This window comes from Zingiber officinale, chromosome 2A (assembly GCF_018446385.1).
Source record: "Zingiber officinale cultivar Zhangliang chromosome 2A, Zo_v1.1, whole genome shotgun sequence".
Classification (NCBI taxonomy): domain Eukaryota; kingdom Viridiplantae; phylum Streptophyta; class Magnoliopsida; order Zingiberales; family Zingiberaceae; genus Zingiber; species Zingiber officinale.
The window spans coordinates 50818357-50845602 of record NC_055988.1 but is presented as its reverse complement, the minus strand read 5'-3'; positions in this window follow the sequence as shown (position 1 = coordinate 50845602).

The following is a 27246-nucleotide window of genomic DNA, read 5'->3' as shown; positions in this document are numbered from 1 at the left end:
TATTCAATTCCTTCATCGTGAGTCCGCACTGAATGGTATTGATTGCTTTGTAGTTCAGTTGTGCCTTCTTGACCATCTGAGGAGTCCATTCTTCTAGTTCTAGGGTTGTTCCGTCCTTCATTGGGGGAGTATAGCCTTTCAAAACTGTGAACCAAAGCTCAATGTTGGACTTTAAGTAGCACTCCATCTCTATTCAATTCCTCCATCGTGAGTCCGCATTGAATGGTATTGATTGCTTTGTAGTTCAGTTGTGCCTTCTTGATCATCTAAGGAGTCCATTCTTCTGGTTCTAGGGTTGTTCCGTCCTTCATTGGGGGGAGTATAGCCTTTCAAAACTGTGAACCAAAGCTCAATGTTGGACTTTAAGTAGCACTCCATCCTATTCTTCCAGTAACTGAAATTCTCTCCTTTGAATAGTGGAGGTCGGACTGTACTATAGCCTTCTTGATATGAGTTCATCATCCTTACAAGAAAAAAATTAGTGAAATATTTCCAAGACTCTCGTCTTGGGATTAGTAGTGCTTGAGAAGAAAATAGAATAAAAAAATATTTCTAACAGAAAAGAAAAGGTTTTAAAAATGCTTTGAAAATCGGTTAAGAATATTCAGAGCTAACCGGCTCTGATACCAATTGATAGATCGTTGGAAGCGATAGAGGGGGGGAGGGGTGAATATCGCTCGTTTTAAAACTTTTCTTTTCCTTTTCAAATTAGAAATGTGCAGCGGAACTTAAAGAAAGAGACACGTTTATTTACTTCATTCGGAGCCTAGCTCGACTCCTACTCGAAGGTCCGCGGTCCTTGACCGCACCGATGGGCAAACCACTATAACACTTCTTTCCGAAACCTTCGGAGAGAAGTGGATCGTACAGTTACAAGGATGTAAGATAGTAACACTCTACTATCTTATAGAATTAAGTACAATACAAAATGAAATATACCGACAATGAAAATCTAAAGTCGAAGCTCGGTCGGATGGAGTAGCTTTGCAGGACTGATGAAAATTCGTAGCACGACAAGCTTGCAGACATGCACTTGAATAGATCAGAAAAATTGTCGTATTGGCCTCTGTCTTCGAGTCTGAATTTATAGGTGTACTGGAGGTTCGGTCGACCGATCCCTCTGTTCGGTCGACCGAACCCGCTCCCTTCCTTCCTGGCTGAAGTTCGAAGCTGGCTCAATCTTTTGCATTTACTGGTCTTTAATTGTTCGGTCGACCGAACCCCATTTTCGGTCGACCGAACAAGCTTTTCCTTGTTCATCAGAATCTGCCGTGATCTTGATTTATTGCAACTTTAATGTTGATTGGATCGGTCGATCGATGTCTGGGTTCGGTTGACCGATCAGCCCTTCTTTCCTTTCCTTGCTGATCGGTGCTGACAAACTGGCTTAGCTGAGTCACTAGGTTTGGTCGACCGATCTTACTGTTTGGTCGACCGATAAGGCTTTGATCCGATTCTGGCTCAGTTCTGATCTGGACTGACTTATGTGCTGATCTTACTTGGTTCGGTCGACCGATCCTTTGGTTCGGTCGACCGATCCAACTTAACCTGCAAGACAGTGTTAAAAATAACCTGCAACACAGATGTTAGACCAAAACAACCTGGAACACAGATATTAGCATAATAGTATAATAATGAGAAATAAAAGAACAGTAGAACTGTTCTTGATCTCAACTTGGAAACCTTCCCGGTTTCTTCAGTTGGATCAGCGACCTAAGGTTGTTCCCTTCGGGAACCCGACCTCATTGTTGCTCCTCTAGTTTGTTTACCTCAACCTACCTACCAAACTTTGATCCTCCAGATCTAGTTTGGACTTTTCACTCAGCCTTTATCGGCTCCCCAGGACATTTCCTTCGATCTTCGGTCCTCCAGACCTCTCGATCACTCTGCCAAGCCTCGACCCACTTGGACTTGCACCTGGGTTCCACGACCTGCTAAGATTTCTCTGCCTAGCCTCCAGCTAGGACTTTCCTAGTTGAGTAAACATCCTGCACACTCAGTCAACTTGTTAGATCATAACAAGACTTAACTTGAACCTTTGACAACATCAAAACTCAGGTTTGATTTTGGTGCAGCTTGCACCAACAGGTCACACTAGGTCGTTGGGGCTTAGAGCCTACACTGATTGACACTAGTGCTAGTGGGAGATTGTTAGTTAGAGCCCTAGAGCCAATCATTTGATGATTGTTGTATGGACTCATTGTATCATATTCTTGTATATTAATAAAGGCATTTGTTTTGGTTATTATGCTTACTTGTATTGGTGCCAAATAAACTAAGTATAATAGCGTCCTTGAGTAGAGGGTTCTTACCTATATAAATCGGTTAGTTGAACCGATAGTGAGATGATATAGGGAACACTACTCTTAATCATTCCTAGTCGAGTATTAACATTCAGGGACAATGTTAATGCAATAAGACTAGCATGTAGATCAACTCGATGACTTGATCTCACAAGTCATGAATATAGAGATATCAAGTTGACACATGGGTATGCATTGGAGAATGTATACTGAATGACCCGCCATGAGAAAGTATCATGGATCGTTATATGAGTGTCATATACTTTCTCATGTGGCTATTAGTATGACTACTAGTCCTTAGACCTGAAGTCACCATGGTTCCCTACATAAGGAGTTATGAACTTTGGTTTCGTCAAACTTCACCCGTAACTGGGTGGACTATAAAGGCGATTACTGGGTATGTAACGAATTATGCAGAGGGATGTGAGTGATGTAGATGAGATCTATCCCTCCTATATGATGGGAGAGACATCGATATTCTTGATAGAGTGAGACCACGAAGTGCATGACCATGCCCAAATGAGTCAATATAGGATATTGAGCTCATTTGATTTAGTGAGTCTACTTGGAGTTCAAGATTTAGATTGGTTAGAGGATGACACGGTCTATGCCTCACATTGATCAATTTAGATGTCTAGGATAGAAAGACACTTGCCATATTTTGTGAGGAGTCACAATTAGTTGTCACAAGGTGATGTTGGATCTCAACATTCTTGTAACTTGGGTAGTAATGATGTGTTGCTAGATACCGCTCATTACTTATGCTCCTAAATGGGTTTAGGGGCATTGCCAACGTTACAAGAACCTATAGGGTCACACACTAAGGACAATTAGATGGAGATTAGGTTCATATGATGAACCAAGACGATTAGATTCATGTGATGAATCAAATTGGATTAAGAGTAATCCTAACTGGGCTAATTGAGTTGGACTCAAGTTGATTCATGTGTTCAATGAGTCTAATTTAGATTATGACTCATTGAATCAATTTAATTAAATTAATTAGATTCATTATATTAAATTGGTTTGAATCAAATGGTTAGATTAGATCAACCATGAGAGAGATTTGGTCAAGTTTGACTTGACTTGAGAAGGAAGATGAAAGGTCAAGTTTGACTTGACCATTTGCCACCTCATTTGCGAGTTGGTATTAAGTGGCCAATGATGATGTGCCACATCATCATAGTTAGCACATGTGTGTGCCACCTAATGGAGGTTACAAATCCCCTCTTTAATGGCCACATTAAATATGAATGGAGGTTATAATTCCTTTAGTGGCCGGCCACTTTTGTGAGGAATGAAATTCATTTTTTTCATTCAAGGGCATTCACTTCATCTTCTTCCTCTAGCTCTCATTCTTTTCTCCCTCTCCTCTCTTGGACGAACCTTACCAAGGTGCTAGCACACCTTTGTGTTAGGTTTCTCCACCTATTTGTTCATGTGGATACTTCTAGAGGGCTGTATACTTGACAACCTCGAGTTCCGGCATCACTTGGAAGAGCGGGATACGTGAAGGGCTTCTCATCAAGGGTATAGATCTTCTCCTAATGCAGATCTAGATGTAAGAAACTCGTACTCGAATTTTTATTTTATTTTACTTCGCGCGGATCCGGTGGCATGGGGGTTTCGGGGTTTCCGCGACGCGAAAATGCAGTTTTCGCGGCCCGAAACCCCCAACATTTTCTATAGTTATGTTAGAGTGTATACTAAAAGCCTAGCTTTTGTATAAACATTTATTTAGAAATAAAAGAATCACATTGGTCAAATGTCTACATTTATGATAAATGTAGTTGTTCAATTAATTTATATTGTAGATAACATGGTGTGTGGTGTCACACACAGAAGATCATATTATCAGCACCTTATAAATTATAAACAGTAGCTCACGACCAAGATGGAAAGGAACAAACCATTGGAAGGTCGTAGTGTAATTAGGTATTAATATATCTTAACTATATAATTACACTAGTACACTTAGAGTGTATTGAGTAGGACCATTTGAGGTTGTTTCTTTTATACTGACTTCATAAAGGAACAAAGACCTCAGTTATTATGGACGTGTGTGCTCTTAATCCTAATATAATAACAAGAACATATATTTGATATTTATTTCTTTAATTTATCAATGGGTGAGATTTAGTTTGATAAATCAATAAGGCCGATAAGTTGGAAAATGATATCACTTATAGTGTGTGTTGTTGATTATTGAAGGAAACTGTGTCCTACTGATCTAGGTTGATAATGTCCCCAAGAGGAGCTCATAAGAATTGTCATGTTAAACCCTGCAGGTGGACTTAGTCCGACATGACGATAAGGTTGAGTAGTACTACTCTTGGACAAAGATATTAATTAAATGAGTTGTCAGTAACTCACTTAATTAGTGGACATTCGACATGTTAAACATAGGGAGACTAACACACTCATAATAAGAAGGAGCCCAAAAATGTAATTTGGGATTGGTGCGGTAGTTCAATAATAGTTCTCTAGTGGAATGAATTATTATTGATAAAATTAAGTTGTGTGTTCGAGGCGAACACAGGATGCTTAATTTTATCGAGAGACCAAAACCAATTCCTCCTCTCGGTCCCTATCGTAGACTCTTAGTTATAGAGTACTATACCCACCTATACCCACCTATACCCACCTTCATACCCATGTTGTAGGGGCCGACCAAGCTAGCTTGAGAACCAAGCTAGGGCCGGCCAAACCTTGGTCCATGGGTGGTCGACCCTAGCTTGAACTCAAGCTTAGGTGGCCGACCCTATTAAAATAAAAAGGAATTTTAATTTTAAAATTTTCTTATGTGGATAACATTGTTGGTGCAATTTCCAGTAGGTCAAGGTTGACCTAGTTGACCAAGCGTAAATCTTGGTCATGGTTTCGATGTTTGACAATACAGAAAGACATGTAGACATGGACAATGCAGGTGCAGTTGTCCATGCGGAGAGATACTGATCAGGGTCTGATCAGGTTGGATGAAGAAGAGTCAAGTAGGTCAAGGTTGACCGGATACTTGACTGGGAAGTCCTAACTGGGATGTTAGGCAGTTCGGGAAATCCTGGTGAGTGAAGCCAGGTGAAAATCCTAGTGAGTGAAGCTAGGTGAAAGTGAAAGTCCTGGTGAGTGAAGCTAGGCAGTTGGAGAAAGTCCTGGTGAGTGAAGCCAGGCAGATGGGAAACCCTGGTGAGTGAAGCCAGGTAAAAGACCTAGTGAGTGAAGCTAGGCAGTTTGAAAGTCCTGGTGAGTGAAGCCAGGCAGTTGGAGAAAGTCCTGGTGAGTGAAGCCAGGCAGATGAGAAACCCTGGTGAGTGAAGCCAGGTAAAAGACCTAGTGAGTGAAGCTAGGCAGTTTGGAAGTCCTGGTGAGTGAAGCCAGGCAAGGGAAATCCAAATGGGTCAAGGTTGACCAGACATCTGGTGAAAAGTCCAAGCAGGGAGCTTGGCACGGGAAAAGTCCAAGTATGGAGACTTGGCACGGAGAAGACCAAGATGGAGACTTGGCATGGAAAGTCGGAGAGGGCTCGGTAGCTCGTTCTCCGGACTGTGGTTGGAGAGGGCTCGGTAGCTCGTTCTCTGGACCGGATGAAGTCGGAGAGGGCTCGGTAGCTCGTTCTCAGGACCAAGTAGGGTTTAGGGCTGGGAGCTCTAAACCTGGATCGGTCTGGTGACCGATCCAGTGATACGCTGGGTTATCTGATCGGTCTGGTGACCGATCAGTAACCAAACAGAAGTATTCTGTTGCTTATCTGATCGGTCAGCAGACCGATCAGTGATCGATCAGTAGCATACGGTGAAGTTCCTGATCGGTCTGCAGACCGATCAGGAGACGATCAGAAGGAGATCACCTTCGGGAGGGAAAGGTCCTGATCGGTCATGGGACCGATCAGGGAAGGACCTGATCGGTCTCCATGACCGATCAGGGAAGGGCCTGATCGGTCTTGTGACCGATCAGGACCCTTGTGGACCGATCAGGATGAAGCCTGATCGGTCCACATCCTAGCCGTTGCGTAGCAACGGCTAGTTTCTTCTGTGTCTTCTTCGCAGGTTATAAAAGGAGTTCGAAGGCCTGTACAGTTTTTTCTTCCTTCTTCTTCTTCCTGCTGAGTTCTGCTGAGCTCTCGTTGCCGAAGCTTCGGGTGAGCTTCCTGCTGGTTTTCTAGCTGAGCTTGGATCCGAGAAGTTGCTGCTTCATCAGGATTCCAGTCGGCAACGAGAAGGCAAGCAAAGGGTTTTACATTTCGATTGTTCTTGTTTGCTTTCTCTACTGTTGTACTCCTTATTGCTGTTGCAAAGAGATTGTGGCGAGGTTTCTCCACCCACAAGGAGTATTTATTAGCCGGTTTTCCGGGGACTCATCCACCGACGGATTGATAGGCTTCGTCCACCTTACGGACACGCCGAGGAGTAGGAGTTTCATCTCCGAACCTCGTTACATCGACGAGTTTGAGGTTTGCTATTCTCCGTTGTCGTTTCTATTGTTTATTTCGGCTGCGCTAACCTTGATTTGTAGAAAGAAACGAAGATTTAGGGTCGGCTATTCACACCCTCCCTCTCTAGCCGCGATCATCGATCCTAACAAGTGGTATCAGAGCGAGGTCGCTCTTCGTTGGATCAACACCCGAGGGAGCACAAGCTAGAGATGGATCAACTCGGAGAAGACATCACCATTCCACCTTTCTATGACCGCGACAACTTCGCGTATTGGAAGGTAAGAATGAGGTATTTTCTTATGACTAACCTTGAAAATTGGAGTTGTGTTCAATTAGGTTTCAAGTCTCCAATGGATAAGGAAGGAAAACCACTCGAGAAGAAGAAGTGGACAAGGGAACAAATCCACCATTCCACAATCAACGATGAGGTAATGAAAGTATTTGAATTCTCATTACCTAATGACATTCTATGTAAGATAGGTGGATACAATAATGCCAAGGAGTTGTGGAACAACTTGGCTAAGTTCCATGAGGGGAACTCCACTTCAAGCCATGAAGAGGAGTCAAGTGAGCCAAGGAGATCATTTCATGGAGGAATGGATTTAGAAGTTGAGGGCCACTCAACATCTAAAGAAGAAGAGGAGGAGAGTTCTTCTTCAAGATCGGAGCAAGAAGAAGAAGCTTCTATCTCCGGAAGGGATGAAGAAGAGAGCTCACATCCATCCTCAACCCTAGGTAACTCAAGCCATTTAATTTCAAATAAATTACACATAATGTTCTTTGAGTGTAGGGAGTATGGACATTACAAGAGTAAGTGTCCAAGGAGGATTAGGAAGACTCCACCGGCACCAAAAGTCAAGGAAGCCGGAGTCCCGATACGCAAGAGCAAGGAGCACGTGGTGTGCTTCCAATGCAAGCGAAGGGGACATTATCGGAGCCAATGTCCGAGGGGGAGGCAACCTCACAAGGACAAGAGGACGAGCACATCGATAGGGGGAGCTAAGGCAAACCCTAAGGTAATCTCTAAGGCACATTATTGCAATAATAATAAGACACATGCTAGTAGCCTTATTGCTATTGTTAATAATGGTAAGCATGATAACATTAGAAATCGATACACATGCTTAGGTGCCAAACATGTGAGCCTAGATAAGGATAACACTTGGAAAGCCAACCCTAGAATTAACCCATCTAAGGCTAAGGAAAACCTAGGTAGGAATCCCAAATCAACTAGACACATGCCTAGGAATACCTCAAAGAAAAATGAAAAATTAAAAATTGAGGTATTAGAGAAGGAGAATCAAGTCTTGAGGTCAAGACTTGATACTTTGGAAAAGGCTCTTAAGAACTTGGAGAAGTCATCTCTAGGGTTTAAGGGTCAAAAACCAATGTCCAAGGACAAGAAAGGTTTGGGTCACAAACCTAAGTCCCAAATGGTCAAGCCCACTTATCACAATGTTCCATTCGATTATGGAACAAAATCTAGGGCTAAAAAGACCATCACCAAGGTCACAAGGGGAGTCACCCCTAGAGTTGATCTTGATGAGTCCCAAATGACCAAGGCTTTAAAGCCTAGGAGGGTCATTAGAAGGGTTGCTAGGGAAGCCATCCCTAGTGAATACTTAGTAAACCCAATGAGCTCCAATAGGTATTGGGTTCCTAGGAGCGTGATTTCATCACGCTAGATGAGTTAGGGTGTGCCAACCTTACTTGAATAGGTAGTTAACCTAATCATGGCAAAAGGTGGCACTTTAGGAATTTTCAAGGTGCAATCAAGCCTTGAAAATGAAATTGAAAATTATTCCTAAGGTGATTAGGATGTGCCAATCACATTTGAGGAGTTCTCTTAGGTCAATTTAATTGGCACATAATGATCTAAACATCCTTGGTATGTGATTTTAGGTCTATTACACTTAGGAATATAGAACCTATGGAAAAATGATCAAAACTATCAACAATGGCAACTAAGGCTAGAATTAAGTATTTTCTATACCTTTATGTGCTATTTGCCATATATTGTTTGCCATATGCCATGTCATGACATCATATTTATTTTATGATCATTTAAAATGTCATGATAATGCTTAGGTTGGTTAAATGTCATGCTTTATTTTAAGTTTCATACTTTATGCCATGACATCATGACATTGGCACATGTTTCACTTATGATATCATTATATGCCATGTCATCATCTTTTGCATTTATAATCAATTAATTTGATTTAAGGACAAAAACACAATTTGATATGGAGATCAAATTGTTGTTTAGAAAATGCATGAGAACTTAGCCTAAGATGACCTAAACCCATATCTCACATCAAAATTGACTTGGATGTGTTTGATACACCTTAGATGTTTGTGAGATATTAGGATTGTGAGTTAGGATCAAGGTACATAGTTCTTGTACCTAGATGAGCCTAATTCTAATTGGGGATCATAGGGAAAGCTTATGTACAAGTCATGTACATTTAGCCCTAAGATTATGATCCTAAATTGAAGGGTTTAAAATCATTTCAAAATTGATTTGAAAAACCTTGATGAAACTTTTCTAGTGATAACATTCATCATTGAACAAGTTGATACAAAGATAAGTAACTTTGAGCTATTTCAAAGACTTTTGAACTTTGTATCAAGATTGAAAAATGGAAGTTATTTTCATAGAAAACTATTTTTTCTTGATAGTATATGTTATAAGGAATGTATCCTCAAAATTCCATAATTTTTGGAATTTTCTGTAATTTTCTAGAGGTTTCTGAATTTCGTGGAGAGAAATCAGAACTTATCAGACCTTTATCAGGTTTGTGGACCGATCAGAAGGGTTTCTGATTGGTCCAGGGGAGCCTGGATCGGTCACTGTGACCGATCCAGAGGGAGCCTGATCGGTCTGGTGACCGATCAGGGCGTGCCAACCTGCTGAATTTCGACTGTTTGTCTGAAATTGCAGCTATGGAAGTGGTGTTCTAGAGTTCTAAAGGTTTGGAACTCTCCAAGACATTGTTGGTGCAATGGTCAAGGGGGAGTTGACCTTTAGGGGGAGTTTTACCTATTAGTCAAGAGGAGTTGACTTTAAGGGGGAGTTTTTACTCGTTGAAATTTTTGAGGATGAGTGATATGGGATTATCACTAAAGTGATTGCTGAATTGAGTATCAAGGGGGAAATTAAGGGTTTCAATGAAAGGTATGGGACTTTCATTAGGAAGAAACTCTTGACCTTGATTCACTCTTTTTGATGTGTGTCAAAAAAAAAAAAAGGGAAAATGGAGAATGTCTAGAGAATGTTCAAGGAAGAACATTGGAGTTAGTAGGAGAGTTTGTTGATCACAACGAGTGAAGTTGTGAACAACGATAACTTACTCTTCAGGGGGAGAGTCTGTTGATGTGTGCCAATAGGGGGAGAATGAAGGGTTTAAGTTAGGCCTTCATTATCTAAGAAGGAGGTTGCCTTCTTAGAAGGAGAATGTAAGGTTGTAACTTATGTTTCATTACCTAGTGGCATGAAGAAAGTTGAGGCTATTGGTTTAGCCTAACTTAAAGGTATTGTCAAACATCAAAAAGGGGGAGATTGTTGGTGCAATTTCCAGTAGGTCAAGGTTGACCTAGTTGACCAAGCGTAAATCTTGGTCATGGTTTCGATGTTTGACAATACAGAAAGACATGTAGACATGGACAATGCAGGTGCAGTTGTCCATGCGGAGAGATACTGATCAGGGTCTGATCAGGTTGGATGAAGAAGAGTCAAGTAGGTCAAGGTTGACCGGATACTTGACTGGGAAGTCCTAACTGGGATGTTAGGCAGTTCAGGAAATCCTGGTGAGTGAAGCCAGGTGAAAATCCTAGTGAGTGAAGCTAGGTGAAAGTGCAAGTCCTGGTGAGTGAAGCCAGGCAGTTGGAGAAAGTCCTGGTGAGTGAAGCCAGGCAGATGGGAAACCCTGGTGAGTGAAGCCAGGTAAAAGACCTAGTGAGTGAAGCTAGGCAGTTTGAAAGTCCTGGTGAGTGAAGCCAGGCAGTTGGAGAAAGTCCTGGTGAGTGAAGCCAGGCAGATGAGAAACCCTGGTGAGTGAAGCCAGGTAAAAGACCTAGTGAGTGAAGCTAGGCAGTTTGGAAGTCCTGGTGAGTGAAGCCAGGCAAGGGAAATCCAAATGGGTCAAGGTTGACCAGACATCTGGTGAAAAGTCCAAGCAGGGAGCTTGGCACGGGAAAAGTCCAAGTATGGAGACTTGGCACGGAGAAGACCAAGATGGAGACTTGGCACGGAAAGTCGGAGAGGGCTCGGTAGCTCGTTCTCCGGACTGTGGTCAGAGAGGGCTCGGTAGCTCGTTCTCTGGACCGGACGAAGTCGGAGAGGGCTCGGTAGCTCGTTCTCAGGACCAAGTAGGGTTTAGGGCTGGGAGCTCTAAACCTGGATCGGTCTGGTGACCGATCCAGTGATACGCTGGGTTATCTGATCGGTCTGGTGACCGATCAGTAACCAAATAGAAGTATTCTGTTGCTTATCTGATCGGTCAGCAGACCGATCAGTGATCGATCAGTAGCATACGGTGAAGTTCCTGATCGGTCTGCAGACCGATCAGGAGACGATCAGAAGGAGATCACCTTCGGGAGGGAAAGGACCTGATCGGTCATGGGACCGATCAGGGAAGGACCTGATCGGTCTCCATGACCGATCAGGGAAGGGCCTGATCGGTCTTGTGACCGATCAGGACCCTTGTTGACTGATCAGGATGAAGCCTGATCGGTCCACATCCTAGCCGTTGCGTAGCAACGACTAGTTTCTTCTGTGTCTTCTTCGCAGGTTATAAAAGGAGTTCGAGGGCCTGTACAGTGATTCTTGCTTCTTCTTCTTCCTGTTGAGTTCTGCTGAGCTCTCGCTGCCGAAGCTTCGAGTGAGCTTCCTGCTGGTTTTCTAGCTGAGCTTGGATCCGAGAAGTTGCTGCTTCATCAGGATTCCAGTCGGCAACGAGAAGGCAAGCAAAGGGTTTTACATTTCGATTGTTCTTGTTTGCTTTCTCTACTGTTGTACTCCTTATTGCTGTTGCAAAGAGATTGTGGCGAGGTTTCTCCACCCACAAGGAGTGTTTATTAGCCGGTTTTCCGGGGACTCATCCACCGACGGATTGATAGGCTTCGTCCACCTTACGGACACGCCGAGGAGTAGGAGTTTCATCTTCGAACCTCGTTACATCGACGAGTTTGAGGTTTGCTATTCTCCGTTGTCGTTGCTATTGTTTATTTCCGCTACGCTAACCTTGATTTGTAGAAAGAAATGAAGATTTGGGGTCGGCTATTCACACCCCCCCTCTCTAGCCGCGATCATCGATCCTAACAAACATGATTTAAAAGAGAGCTTAAAAATTTAAATCTTTCCTTTTATAAGATTCTACAAAAGATTAAGAGAAGAGCTAAATCTCTTTCCTTATTTGTAAATTAAAAGGTTGATTCTAATTTTGGTAAAAACTTTTCTTTTAATCATGTTCATGATTTAAAAGAAAGTTTAAAAATTAAAAATTCTCTTTTATTAGTTTCTACAAAAGATTAAGAAAATATTTAATATCTTTCCTTATTTGTAGATTGAAAGGAGATTTTAATTTTTTAGAGATAACTTTCCTTTTTGGAAATTATCCACATGTTTAAAAGAATTATTTTAATTTATAAAATTTCCTTTTTATTAACCAATCATGAAGGGATAAAAATTATTAGAGAAATTTTTATAAATTTCCGGAAACAAATTAGGAAGTTTTAATTCTTGTTTTAATTAAAACTTTCCTTGATTTGGGGATTGTAGGTGGTCGGCCATTGATATTAAGAAAATAAAATTATTTTAATTAAATAATTTTTTTTTTCATGGCAAAGGAATTAAGGAAGTTTTTATTAAAATTTCCTTATTTGCCAAGACCAAGGATTATAAAAGAGGGGGTAGAGGTGCCTTGATGGCGAATGACTCTATTCTTTTTCTTCCTCTCTTTTCTTCCTAGGTGTGGCCTGCCCCTAGAGTTTTCCCTTCCCCTTCTCTCTTCTCCTTCTTGTGGCCGAGACTTCATCACCTCTTGGAGACATAGAAGTGGCCGGATCTAGGTTGGAGAAAAGGAGAGAAAGGAGGCTTGTTTCTTGTATCCCTTGGAGCTTGGTTGGTGGAAAAAGTTCTTCATCCTTTGGAAGTTTTTGCTTGGCCAAAACTTGAAAGAAAGAAGAAGAAGGTGCCTTGGTGGTTCTCATCTCAGAAGATCATTGCCCACACAATGTTCGATGTTAGAAGAGGAATACGGTAGAAGATCAAGAGATCATTGAAAGTTCACAAAGAAAGGTATAACTAGTAATTATTTTCCGCATCATACTAGTTTATTTCTTTGTAAAAATACCAAATACAAGAGGCATGTGATTCTAGGTTTCGAATTAGTTTTCAATGTTGTGTTCTTTTGTTTTCTTTTCGAACTTGTGCTTCGATTGTTCTTTTTGGTTAACCTAGAGTTATTTAAGGAAATTAAATATTAGCTTTCCTTAAGAGGCTTTGTCTAGGCGATGGTGGTTGCTCCCATATCCAATAAGGCCATGTGCCTCACCATGCAGTCCTGGAAGCCAAATTTGGAAATTAATATTTAATCAACTTTGTGACCTAGGTGATTTGGATCGAACGTGTTAAGTTCCGCAGGAGATCCAAATCTAAACCTAAAAGAACATATAAGTTAAACTTAGGATCAAACATGTTAAGTTTCGCAGGCGATCCAAGTTTAATTTAAAAGAACACATGGTAGCTAGGAAAATGTTCAGACCTTTGTACAAAATTTTTATACAGTGGAACCGTTAGGCTTTCTGAGTAGCAACCAACAATTGGTATCAGAGCTAGGGTTTTGCCTTTGTGTATTTGGTATTAGTTTAATTATGCACATGTCATACATAATTTAGGTAGGATAATAGTAGGATGTGCTAACTTTATGGATGCAGGATCCAACTATTATGGCTTATAGATATTGTGTGTGTGATTGGACCCATGGACATGTCAAGGGCATTTTATTGTGTGTGCATAATTGATTTATAAAATATAGCAGGAGCTGTATTTAGTTTTATTAGGATTTTATTTTTTGATCTAGTTACATGTACATTCCTTTTTGGAATATAGGATCGATGGATGTAAATTTTATTTTATGTTCGATCTATTTTACATGTACATTCCTTCGAGGAATATAGGATCGAAAAATGTAAAATTCCATTTATGTCGTGGATCGAATCTTGCAAGGCATGGAACCTTTTGAGGACCAGAGGCGCAGCGGAACAAGGAGCAAGATAGATGCGACAACTAGACCCGATAGCGGTGGCCAAAGATGGCAGCAGCTAGGGTTGGCGACACACGGAGGACAACAATAGATAAAAGCCATAATAGTTGAAAATTAGTTTTTCTATTTATTGCTTTTTATGTTTTGCTGTGTGTGCTTGTTAGTATGCATGTTAAGTAGGCTAGTATAGTCAAAATTCCTCACTCTAAATAACTAAGTGGGAGAGGTATTTATTTTAAATAAATTCCACGGTCTCCATTACTGGTTTATAAGTGATGCAACAAGCTTGCGCGTTGGCTCTGAGTGCCTTCCTCCATATCGGATGAGCTTGTTTGTGGGTCACTAGATTAAACTTCCATTTTGGATGACTATAGGAAGTTAATTAAGAGCGTGTGATCTTCCCTATTAGAAGGGGCACAATCTTATTAATGGACTTCGTGTCAAGTAATGGTATACACTTAGGCACGTCTAATAGTATCCTCCCCATCGGAGTCACTGCTATTATTTGTGTGACCAAAGAAAACCAACTATTAATTTGTCAAATAAATAGGTTGACAAGATAATAAAATTAAAAACTCCTCTTACAAATGTTTGATTTTATATACGTCCACACTATCGTTGCATACAAAATTCACGGTATTTGAGGTAATTTTATTTTGTTATAAAGATTTATTGACAAGATAATTAATGGGTAAAACCCTCCTCTTACAAATGTTTAAATTTTGTATACGTCCACACTATCGTGCAATGCAAAATTCACGGTGTTTGAGGTGTTGGTGAATTTAAATAATATTGTTTGAGGATTCAATGTTATTTTAAATTCAAAAGTTTTGACCAAATATTTAATCAAAGACAGATCAACTATTAATTTTATTCGTCATAAAGTAAAGTTGACGAGATAATAAAATTAATGAATAAAATCTCCTCTTTGATTTTGTATACGTCCACACTATCGTGGCATACAAAATTCATGGGGATTTTAAGGAATTGATCTTGACCAAATATTTTTGTGATTCTTAGGATTTAAAATGTTTGTCAATTCCCTAGTTGTTATACTATAGAAAAGACTTAGTAGTCCCAAATTGTAATGATTGGAAATAGGACTTGGACATTAAGGTAGACTGTCTTCTTAGAACTAAGAACAATATAGGTGTATTTAATTTATTAGTTGAAACATGTTTAGTGGTGTTATCTACCAGAACCTGGAGTGTAGATACAGATGCCATTAATCATGTCCGCAATTCATTGCTGGGTTCCAAGAAACGCGACAACTAAAAATAAAAACACCGTCTACATGGGCACTGCTTAAAAGTGGTAGCTGTTGCAGTGGGAGATGTTTATCCTTTGATAAGAATAAAACATGGATTTTTGAGTAATTGTCTTTACGTACCAAGTTTAGAAAGAACTAGTTTTCAGTTTCTAAACTATTCAAAGAACTTGATATTTTACCTCTTTTAATAACAAAGTTGTTATCAAGAAACAGAGGGAAGTTATCTGTTCTGGTACGTTGGTTGACAATTTATAAATCCAATAACTCCCACGATGCAACAAATGAAAATTAGTAACACATCTTCTAACTATAAGAGAATGAACCTTCAAAATGAACCAAACATATCTTTGGCATCTAAGGTTAGGTTATGTTAACTTGAGTAGGATTCAAAGGATAATAATCGATGAACTCTTGGGTTCATTGGTAGAGGAAAATTTTTCAACTTGCGAGTCTTACTTGGAAGGAAAAATAACCAAGAAGCTTTTAAGTCTAAGGGGTTTGGAGCCAAAGATATATAGGAATAGGTTCATTCTGATTTGTGAAGACCTTTGACTATCCAGGCAAGAGGTTGTTTCAAATATTTCATCTATTTTATAGACAACTATTTGAGATTAGGATACATTTACTTGATGTGCCGCAAGTCTAAGTGCTTTGATTAGTTCAAAGAGTACGAGGCTGATATGGAGAAACGTCAAAGTAAAAGTATCAAGACACTATGGTGAGATCGTAGTGGCAAGTACCTCTTGGGAGAATTTAGTAGTCACTTATCAGAAGTAGGGATTCAATCCCAACTAACTGCACCTGGTACACCCCAACAGAATGGTGTAGAAAAAGGAAGGTATAGGACTCTTATGGAAATAAATAGATTGATGATGAGTTATTTAGAAAATTACCAAATTCATTTTAAGGATATACTCTGGAAACGGAAGTGAACATAGTACCTTCCAAAGTCAGAACTCTCTACTCATATAGAATTGCTGAATAGGCGTAAGCCTATTTTGAAGCATATTCGGATTCGGGTAGTCCAGCACATATGCTGAAGAGAGACAATGATAAGTTGGATAGGAATTCACTTGTTTGTGGGTTATCCTAGAGAAATGAAAGTAGGTTTATAGTCTTAAAAATCAGAAGGTCATTGTTAGCATCAATGACCGATTTTTAGAAAAGGACTATGTAATAAACCACGTGCCCATAATTAAATTTGTTCTTAAGGAAATAATAAAGGACATGTCTAATCTAGTACCAACTGTACAAGATGAAATATCACAAGAAACTACAACATGTATCATAAATGATATACAATTACAGACAGTGCCTCATTGTAGTGGGAGGGTTGTCAAGCAACCTAAGAGATTCATGTTTTGGGAGAGTCTTTGGACTTGATCCCAAATGAACATGAGCCTGATCCCGGACATATGATAAAGCACTCCAAGATAAAGATGTAGCATCTTGGCAAAGAGCAATGAATAGAAAATTAGAATATATGTATTCTAATCTGGAAGCTTGTAGAACCACCAGATGGTGTAAAAGCCATTGTGTGTAAAAAGGTCTACAATAGGAAAAGAAGGATAGACAGGAAGGTGTGAACTTCCAAAGCAAGGCTTGCTGAAAAAAATGAAACCTTTTCACCGGTAGCCATGCTTAAGTCTATCCGGATTCTTTTATCTATTTGGCAAGTGGATGTCAAGACAGTATTCCTTAATGGAAGTCTTGAAGAAAGCATCCATATAAAGCAACCAGAAGGGTTCATTGCAAAGGGCAAAGAGCATCTTGTGTGCAAGCTCAATCAGTCTATGGACTGAGGTAAAGCTTCAAGGTCTTGGAACATCCGGTTCATCAAAGTAATCCAGACCTATGGATTTATTTAGTAACCAGATAAGTCTTGTGTATAAAAAAAGTGTGATGGAAACGTGGTGGTACTTCTTGTACTATATGTAGATAACATTTTTGGTAGTTGGAAACAATATCAAAGTGTTATTAGAAGTAAGGATATGGTTGTCCAAACAATTTGATATGAAGGACTTGGGAGAATGTATATATTCTTGGGATCAAAGTAATAAGGGATTGCAAGAAAAGAATGTTTTCCTTATCCCAAGCTTCATATATCGAAAAAATCCTTGCTCGTTTTAAGCATGCAAAACTCCAAGAAAGGTTTCTTACCTTTTAGCATGGAGTAACTTTATCTAAAGAAATGTCTCCGTAGACATCAAAGGAGATAAAGGAAATGAAGGCAGTTTTTTATGCTTCGGTTGTCGGAAGCCTAATGTATGCTATGCACGAGATCATAAATCTGTTTTGCCAAGGGCATAGTTAGCAGATATCAAAGTAACCCTGGACAAGGACATTGGACTGCAGTAAAGTATATATTGAAGTACCTTAGAGGCACTAGAGATTATATGCTAGCCTACAAGACAGTTAATTTGGTCCCTGTGGGTTGCATGGATTTTGACTTCCAATAGGATAGGGACAATAATAAGTCAACTTCAGGGTTTTGTGTTTACTTTAGGAGGTAAAGTCATAACTATGGAAGAGTGATAAGCATAGGTGTTTTTCTGGACTCCACGATCGAAGCTGAGTATATGGCAAGCCTCCGAGGTAGTCATAAAAGCTGAATGACTCAATAACCTCAAGATGGACTTAGATATGATTTATGGTTTGTCCAAAAGATTATTACAGTTTATTGTAATAATAGTGGTACAGTAACAAACTCGAAGAAACCATGAGTCTATAAGGCAAATAAACACAATAGAGCGCAAGTACCATCCAATACGAGAAATCGTATAAACGAGGAGAAGTTGTTGCCGCCTAGATTGCATCAGATGATGACTTATAGATCTTTTCACTAAGGCCCTTAAGGCAAGAGCTTTTGATGGGCATGTTGAAGGGTTGGGCATCAGATGTATGGCAGCAGATATGACAACTTAGTCTTTTAGTATAAGTGGGAGATTGTTAGAGTGTATACTAAAAGCCTAGCTTTTGTATAAACATTTATTTAGAAATAAAAGAATCACATTGGTCAAATGTCTACATTTATGATAAATGTAGTTGTTCAATTAATTTATATTGTAGATAACATGGTGTGTGGTGTCACACACAAAAGATCATGTTATCATCACCTTATAAATTATAAACAATAGCTCACGACCAAGATGGAAAGGAACAAACCATTGGAAGGTCGTAGTGTAATTATGTATTAGTTTATCTTAACTATATAATTACACTAGTACATTTAGAGTGTATTGAGTAGGACCATTTGAGGTCGTTTCTTTTATACTGACTTCATAAAGGAACAAAGACCTCAGTTATTATGGAAGTGTGTGCTCTTAATCCTAATATAATAACAAGCACATATATTTGATATTTATTTCTTTAATTTATCAATGGGTGAGATTTAGTTCGATAAATCAATAAGTCCGATAAGTTGGGAAATGATATCACTTATAGTGTGTGTTGTTGATTATAGAAGGAAACTGTGTCCCAGTGATCTAGGTTGATAATGTCCCTAAGAGGAGCTCATAAGGATTGTCATGTTAAACCCTGCAGGTGGACTTAGTCCGACATGACGATAAGGTTGAGTGGTACTACTCTTGGACTAAGATATTAATTAAATGAGTTGTCAGTAACTCACTTAATTAGTGGACATTCGACATCTTAAACACAGGGAGACTAACACACTCATAATAAGAAGGAGCCCAAAAATGTAATTTGGGATTGGTGCGGTAGTTCAATAATAGTTCTCTAGTGGAATGAATTATTATTGATAAAATTAAGTTGTGTGTTCGGGGCGAACACGGGATGCTTAATTTTATCGGGAGACCAAAACCAATTCCTCCTCACAGTCCCTATCGCAACCTCTTAGTTATAGAGTACTATACCCACCTATACCCACCTTCATACCCATGTTATAGGGGCTGGCCAAGCTAGCTTGAGAACCAAGCTAGGGATGGCCAAGCCTTGGTCCATGGGGCCGACCCTAGCTTGAACTCAAGCTTAGGTGGCCGACCCTATTAAAATAAAAAGGAATTTTAATTTTAAATTTTTTTTATGTGGATAACATGATTTAAAAGAGAGTTTAAAAATTTAAATCTTTCCTTTTATAAGATTCTACAAAAGATTAAGAGAAGAGCTAAATCTCTTTCCTTATTTGTAGATTAAAAGGTTGATTTTAATTTTGGTAAAAACTTTCCTTTTAATCATGTTCATGATTTAAAAGAAATTTTAAAAATTAAAAATTCTCTTTTAATAGTTTCTACAAAAGATTAAGAAAAGATTTAATATCTTTCCTTATTTGTAGATTGAAAGGAGATTTTAATTTTTTAGAGATAACTTTCCTTTTTGGAAATTATCCACATGTTTAAAAGAAATATTTTAATTTAAAAAATTTCCTTTTTATTAACCAATCATGAAGGGATAAAAATTATTGGAGAATTTTTTATAAATTTTCGGAAACAAATTAGGAAGTTTTAATTCTTGTTTTAATTAAAACTTTCCTTGATTTGGAGATTGTAGGTGGTCGGCCATTGATATTAAGAAAAGAAAATTATTTTAATTAAATAATTTTTTGTTTTTCATGGAAAAGGAATTAAGGAAGTTTTCATTAAAATTTCCTTATTTGCCAAGACCAAGGATTATAAAAGAGGGGGTAGAGGTGCCTTGATGGCGAACGACTCTATTCTTTTTCTTCCTCTCTTTTCTTCCTAGGTGTGGCCGGCCCCTAGAGTTTTCCCTTCCCCTTCTCTCTTCTCCTTCTTGTGGCCGAGACTTCATCACCTCTTGGAGACATAGAAGTGGCCGGATCTAGCTTGGAGAAAAGGAGAGAAAGGAGGCTTGTTTCTTGCATCCCTTGGAGCTTGGTTGGTGGAAAAAGTTCTTCATCCTTTGGAAGTTTTTGCTTGGCTGAAACTTGAAGGAAAGAAGAAGAAGGTGCCTTGGTGGTTCTCATCTCAGAAGATCATTGCCCACACAATGTTCGAGGTTAGAAGAGGAATACGGTAGAAGATCAAGAGGTCATTGAAAGTTCACAAAGAAAGGTATAACTAGTAATTATTTTCCGCATCATACTAGTTTTATTTCTTTGTAAAAATACCAAATACAAGAGGCATTGATTTTAGGTTTCTAATTAGTTTTCGATGTTGTGTTCTTTTGTTTTCTTTTCGAACTTGTGCTTCGATTGTTCTTTTTGGTTAACCTAGAGTTATTTAAGGAAATTAAATATTAACTTTCCTTAAGAGGCTTTGTCTAGGCTGTGGTGGTGTAACACCCATAGAGTACTTAGCAAGATTTTAGATATTTTTATTATGAATAAAAATAGGCCTTTTGTGGAAATTGCAAAAATAATAAAAATAAAATAGAACCAAAAAGAGAGATGACCAAGGCTTGAACCTTGGATCTCTTACTAGATATATGCATGTGTTAACCAATAGACCAAGAGAAATTATTGTTAAAGAAAGAAGTGACAATATAGTTAAGGGTAAAAAAAGAGATTTTTCATTGAGAAGGAGAAGTTAGAGTTGCCTTCCCCCTCTCAAATGAAAAGAGGATTCTTGCTTCCTCTTCTCATTAAGGAGAAGTAAAAGAAAGGAGAAGGAAAAGTACATTTTCCCTTCCTCCTCTCATGATGAATAAAAGGGAAAATTAAAGAGGAAAATTCATTTGCTCCTCTTCCTCCTCCCTCCTCCTCCTCACTGTGACCAAGACCTTCCCCCACCTCTCCTTGCCGAAAAAAAAAACAAAGAAGACCCCTCTCTAGGAAGGTTCCACAAGAAAGATCCCTTTTCCTTAAGCAAATAAGGATGTAAGTATTCCCTCACCTGTGGTACGAGTTGCTTACGGTATTCTCGAAAGATTTGAACTCTTAGAATTAGAAATAAAAAGAAGAGAATAAACCATGCTTATGTACTTTAGTAGGTTATGATATGAATTTAGTAGAAAAGAAATTATGTGTGTGATGTTGTAACGACCCAATTTTCCTTATTTCGAGTTCCAAATGTCCATAAAAATATTTGGAAATACTTTTAAAATATTCTAGAGATTTTTAAGAATTTTTAGAGTATTTTTACGTAATTTTTGGAGGTCGTTTAGTATGTTTACAAAAAGGAAGAACTTTTGACAAAAATTGTTGAAAGCGAGGTTCGACCCCACGACCTCGTGTCGGATTGACCCAAGCAAAACCGGCCCAACCAGCTGAGACACACGGTTTTATTAACCTTATATGGAGTGAATAATATTTAAGCAGTAGTTAGTGAATAGAGAATAAATAGGAAGAAAACTAGTTGCAGCCGAGACTCGAACTCGTGAGCTGCGCCTTAAGGCAAAACGCAGCCAACCAACTGTGCCAGCGAGTTATGTTAACCCAAGAGGGAGAAATATAGTTAAGTTGTAATTGGAACCGAAAATAACCCTAGTTATAAAGTGAGGACTAAAGTGATTTTCGGAAAACCTAAAATTTCTTTTCCTCTCCTCACCTCTCGCGTGCGACGGCGGCAGATCAGGCGGAAGGTGAAGTCGACCTAGGGTTCCTCTCCGGCGGTCGGCAAGGGCTTCTTTTCAGAAGCCGTTCACGGATTCGTGGTCTCCTCGTCAAGGAGAACACGCGGATAGGAAGGGATCGCAGAGATCTTCACATCATCCGAACCCTAGAATACTTCATCTTCTTCGGTTGTAAGTTAAAGAAGCAAGGTGAGTTGCTTCTCACCTGCAGTAGGAGTAGTTCCGATTCGTTTAGTGTTTTCTTGTTTGTTCGAGTTTTACGGTGAAGCATGATCAGGGGTTTTGTTTTCTGCCGTGAGTTTCCCGAATTGGGATTTGGTGTTTCCTTGTTTCTCTTGTTTTCTGTTGAAACATGCTGTAAAGATTATGGTTTTGTGCTTACTGCCGGGGATCTCAAAGAAAAGGAATGAATTGTTTAGTTTAGGCATATGATTTGGATTTCCTTCATGCCTTGCAATTAGAAATTCAAGTTAGAGTTAGAATTTTCTGTTGTGACCTTGCTGTGCAATTCGGGATTGTGACCTTGCTGTGCAAATTGGATTGGTACGGATTTGAGTTTGTGCCATGCATTAGGCTTGAGTAACCTTGATTTGGAAGTCCAGTTTTGCAATCTTGTTGTAAATTCCGAACATGAACAGTCTCATAATTAGCCTTGCGGATTTAGTTTCCTTGCATATTAATAGGCACTAAACAACCCTTTATTTTGAGTAGATAGTTTTAGAAGTTTGATAGTTTAACAAGCATGAATAGATTCTTATTATGTTGGTATGAATAACATTTAGTTAGATGTTCCTTTGAGTTCAAGTTTCTAGTTTTGGACTTCCTTGCTTTAACAAACAGAATCGTTTTATTTCATTTTTTAGCAAATGCAGATTTTAGTTTTGTTCATTGCTATTTCCAGTAAGCATGAAAAGGGTTGCATTAGTTTAGCATTTCAGGTTGTGACTTTTCCTTGCTACTGCCGAACATGTTTAGGCCATATATTGTACATTGCAGATTTAGTTCCTCTACTATTTCTTACACATGAACAACCCTTTCAATTTAGCATGCTATTTAGTTTTCTCAGCCTGTTCTTTGAGTTTAGATCTGCTAAAAGGGTAATCATATTATGATCCTTAGTATGTTTAGCATTTTTAGTCTTGGATTCCTATGCTCAACGAACATGAACAGCTTAAGCTTAAAGTATGCATAGTTGATTTTTTTTTTTAGCAATTCAGTTCTATTTCTTGAGCATTTTACAAGTACGAACAACACCTTGTAGCAATTCAGATTTAGTACTTATTGTTGATTTAGTAGCATGAGCAGCCTTGCCATTTTTAAAGTATCAGTTTAACATGAGCAGTAATGATTCCTATCTTTAGTCTTTTGCTATTGGACTAATATGAGAAGTTATAAGCTAAGAAAGACCAAGACTTTAACTTGATCTCAATTTCAGAAGTTTAAGATCAAAAGCGCACACAAGGTGTTTGCTTAAATGCCAAGTAAGGGCAAGTATAAAGAAGTTATATAAGAAAGTATTTTACTTTTAAAGGGCATGTACCGGACACAAGATCCAAGGGATGGGCTCCAAGTTGCCCCTAGGCACATGGCCTAGAAGTATCTTAGTAGTTTCGGGATTAGCTACCTCGATTCTTATTAAGAATGCGCGCAAAGTGGTACAATGCCGGGCCCAAGAGAAGTTGATTATTATTTTCAAGTATTAAAGTATAAATTTTAAACAAGTGAAATAAAAGAATAAATTTAGAGTAAATGAAGTAAGTTTCACTTTGTTTTAAAGATCAGCCAGTTTAGCTTTCTTTTATGCTAAGCAGCTTTTACATGTTTAGTTTCTTACATGTTATTTATTTGCTAGTTGATGAGCATGTTTAGCTTTACATGTTCAGTAGTTTTACATGTTTAGTATCTTTACATGTTCAGTAGTTTTACATGTTTAGTATGCTTCTTTTATTAGTTTATGAGCATGATAAACTACACATGTTTAGTATTTCAGTTAGTATGTTTCTTTTATTGGTTAGTGAGCATGAGTAGCTATACATGTTTATCTTTTCAGTTAGTTGATTTCTTTGCTATTTATGAGCATGAGTAGCTATACATGTTAGTTTTTCTGTTAGTTGGTTTCTTTGCTATTTATGAGCATGAATAGCTTTACATGTTAGCATTCAGTTTTAGCATGTTTTTATTTGTATACATGCATATCGAGTTTTTGTGAGTAGATAGCGCTCACTAAGCTTTATGCTTATAGACTGCACTTCCTCCTACTGCAGATAAAGGAAAGAAAAAGATTTAGCAAGGAAGGCGACAAGGTGGTGGTGATGGAGGTGTGTGATGGCTGAACTATGGGGAGATCAAAAGTTTACTAAGGAATTATCAAGACTTTTCTGTTTAGAGTTCTTTAGTTTCCTTTAAATGTTATTATGAGTTAAGATTGTTATTAAGTTTATTCCGCATTTGTAGTTGGGTTCTACTGTATGGAGTGGTATTGTTGTTTGCTATCGTTAGGATAGTTTCCTCTTTTTTTTTGTGATATTATACTGCGTGGTTGTGAAAATATATGTTCCAGCCGCCTGTGGCTGAGTATAGTATGTTTGTATTTTTGATTTGGTCACCGGTACAGGGGAGACTCTGCCGAAATTTTTCGGTAGAGTTTTCCTAGAGATTTATAATAAACCGGTTAAGTAGAGTAGTAGATAAGTAACAGTCACTCTTAGAGAGTAGTAGTAGTAGTAAGAAGGGTGGTCGATACAGTTGGTATCAGAGCCAAGTTCCATTCTCGAGCATCACACACACATCAGCATCATCCTTGCCGTCTCCAAGTAAGAAAGTATTTAAAATTCTTTCTTTATTATGCTTTCCTTATTATTAACTGCAGTACAGAGTAATTGCTTATGAGTTCTTAAGTAAGATAGAAGTTATTGTTTCTTCTTTCTTGATCCATATATATATGCATGTTTAGAAAGGATTATGTTTAGAAAGGATAGAGAAATGCTTAGAAATACCTACTCATAGGTATTGAAAGTCAAGAATCAGGTATAAGTAAGATATATCTAGAAAGTATAGTGATAATTTTAAGTTTTCTTTTCCTCTGCCTGACTTGATGGCAAGAAGAGGACGTCCCCGTACCGCTGGTATTGAGGACCGAGCTCAGGAGAACGAAGAGCCCAGAACAACTGGGCCTAATCTCTCTGAAGTTGTTGCTCAACTTCAGAGACAAGTAGCGAGCAGCAGCAAGTGATTGCCAATTTAATGGCCAATCAGAAGCTAGCTCCTCCCACTTCCCCAACCATTAATGTGGAGACCCCAGTGGTGACTGAAGTCCCATCAGCTGCCCTGGATGTCGCCACAGCATCTAAAAGACAAGAAACATATCTCATCCAGTGGCTGAAACTGAAACCAGAACGATTCTCAGACACGATTGAGCCCTGGGATGCCCAGGCTTGGTTCAAGACATTTGAGAGCACAATGGAGCTTCTTGACTGACCAGAAGTCGAGAAGGTTGATACCATTAAGTGTGCCTCTTTTTGCCTATCTGGAGATGCTTGTATGTAGTGGGAGCGAGTTAAGAGTAAGAGAGCAGTCAACCAGATGAGCTGGGTTGACTTTGAAATAGAGTTGTACTAAGAGTTCTTCCGCCAACGGATCACCAATAAACATTATGAGCAGTTTATAGAATTTAGACCAGGTGACCTACCAGTAGAAGAAGCGGTTAAAAGTTTTAACAGGCTAGCTCACCTTTGCCTAGAGTTAGTAAATACAGTGAAAGAACAAGTCAGACTGATGCTCCTAATGCTGAGACCAGAAATAACACCTAATGTGAGTAGTGAAACTCACCGACCATAGATTGGTGAAGAGCTAGTCAGCAGGGCATTAGTGAGCACTATCTGAACAGCAACAAGACACAACAAAAGCAACACAAGTCAGTCAAAATAGAAGATAAGACAGTGGGAAAACAGGGATCCCAGTCAAGTAATCAGAACTGGAAGGATAAGGATAACAAGAAAGACCTAAGCAGGAAGACGTTCGGGTAGTCTGTGAGTATCCAAAGGTATTTCTAGAAGAGCTACCTGGACTACCTCACAACAGAGAAGCGGAATTTGAAATTGAATTGGTTCCTGACGCCAGCCCAATTTCAAAAGCCCTATATCAAATTTCTCTAGCAGAGCTAAAAGAGTTACAAGAACAATTTCAGGAGCTACTTGACAAGGGTTTCATCCGCCCTAGTCATTCACTCAAGGGAGCTCCAGAGTTGTTCGTTAAGAAGAAAGACGGATCCATGCTAATGTGCATAGATTATAGAGCGCTGAGCAAAGTAGCAGCTAAGGACAAGTACCCTTATTCCAGAATAGATGATCTATATGATCAGCTAAAAAGGGCAACAGTATTCTCAAAGATAGACCTGCGCTCTGGGTACCATCAGTTGAAAGTGAAGGAAAGTGACATACCCAGAACAACTTTCAGGACCAGATACGGACACTACAAATTTGTAGTCATACTATTGGGTGTGACTAATACATCTACAGTTTTCATGGACCTAATGAATAGGGTGTTCGGAGAATACTTTGACAAATTTGTCATCGTATTCGTCGATGACATTCTAGTCTATTCAAGGACTCCAGAGGAGCATGACACGCACTTGAGGATAGTCCTGCAGACCCTACAGCAGAAATAGCTTTATGCTAAGTTCTCAAAGTGCGGATTCTGGTTAGATCAGGTGGCATTTCTAGGCCACATAATTTCTAAAGAAAGTATCCAAGTGGATCCAGCCAAAATAGAAGCAGTCAACAACTGGAGTAGATCCAAGAACGCCAGGGAGATCAGAAGCTTCCTTGGTTTAGCTGGGTACTACCGGAAATTCGTGGAAGACTTTTCCAGAATAGCCTCTCCACTTACAGCCCTCACCAGAAAGAACAAGAAGTTTGAATGGTCAGATAAATGTGAGCAGAGTTTCCAAGAGTTGAAGAAGAGACTGACCAGTACTCTCATTCTGACAGTCCCAGAAAGTGACAAGAGTTTTGACATCTACAGTGATGCTTCCAAGATGGGTCTAGGAGCTGTACTCATGCAAGAAGGAAAAAAAAATTATAGCTTATGCTTCCAAGCAAAGCTAATAAAGTAGCAGATGCACTAAGCAGAAAATCCAGTGCATCCTTGATGTCCCTGTTATCATTAGCCCTGCCACAATAGAAGGAGTTATCAGATTTCGGACTTGAAATTATTTATGGGCAATTCTCTGCATTGACCTTAGAGTCAACCCTACTCGAGGATATACAGAGAAAGCAAAGTGAAGATCCTGATGTCCAAAAGATCAAGCAAAGGATACAGGAAGAAGGAAATTCGGAGTTTCGAGTATTCAGACAGTGGAATTCTTTATCAGGGGAGCCGCCTTTGTGTCCCCAATGATGAAGAGCTGAGAAAGAAATTTTTAGAAGAAGCTCATAGTACACCTTATTCCATGCATCCTGGTTCTACCAAGATGTATCAAGACGTGAA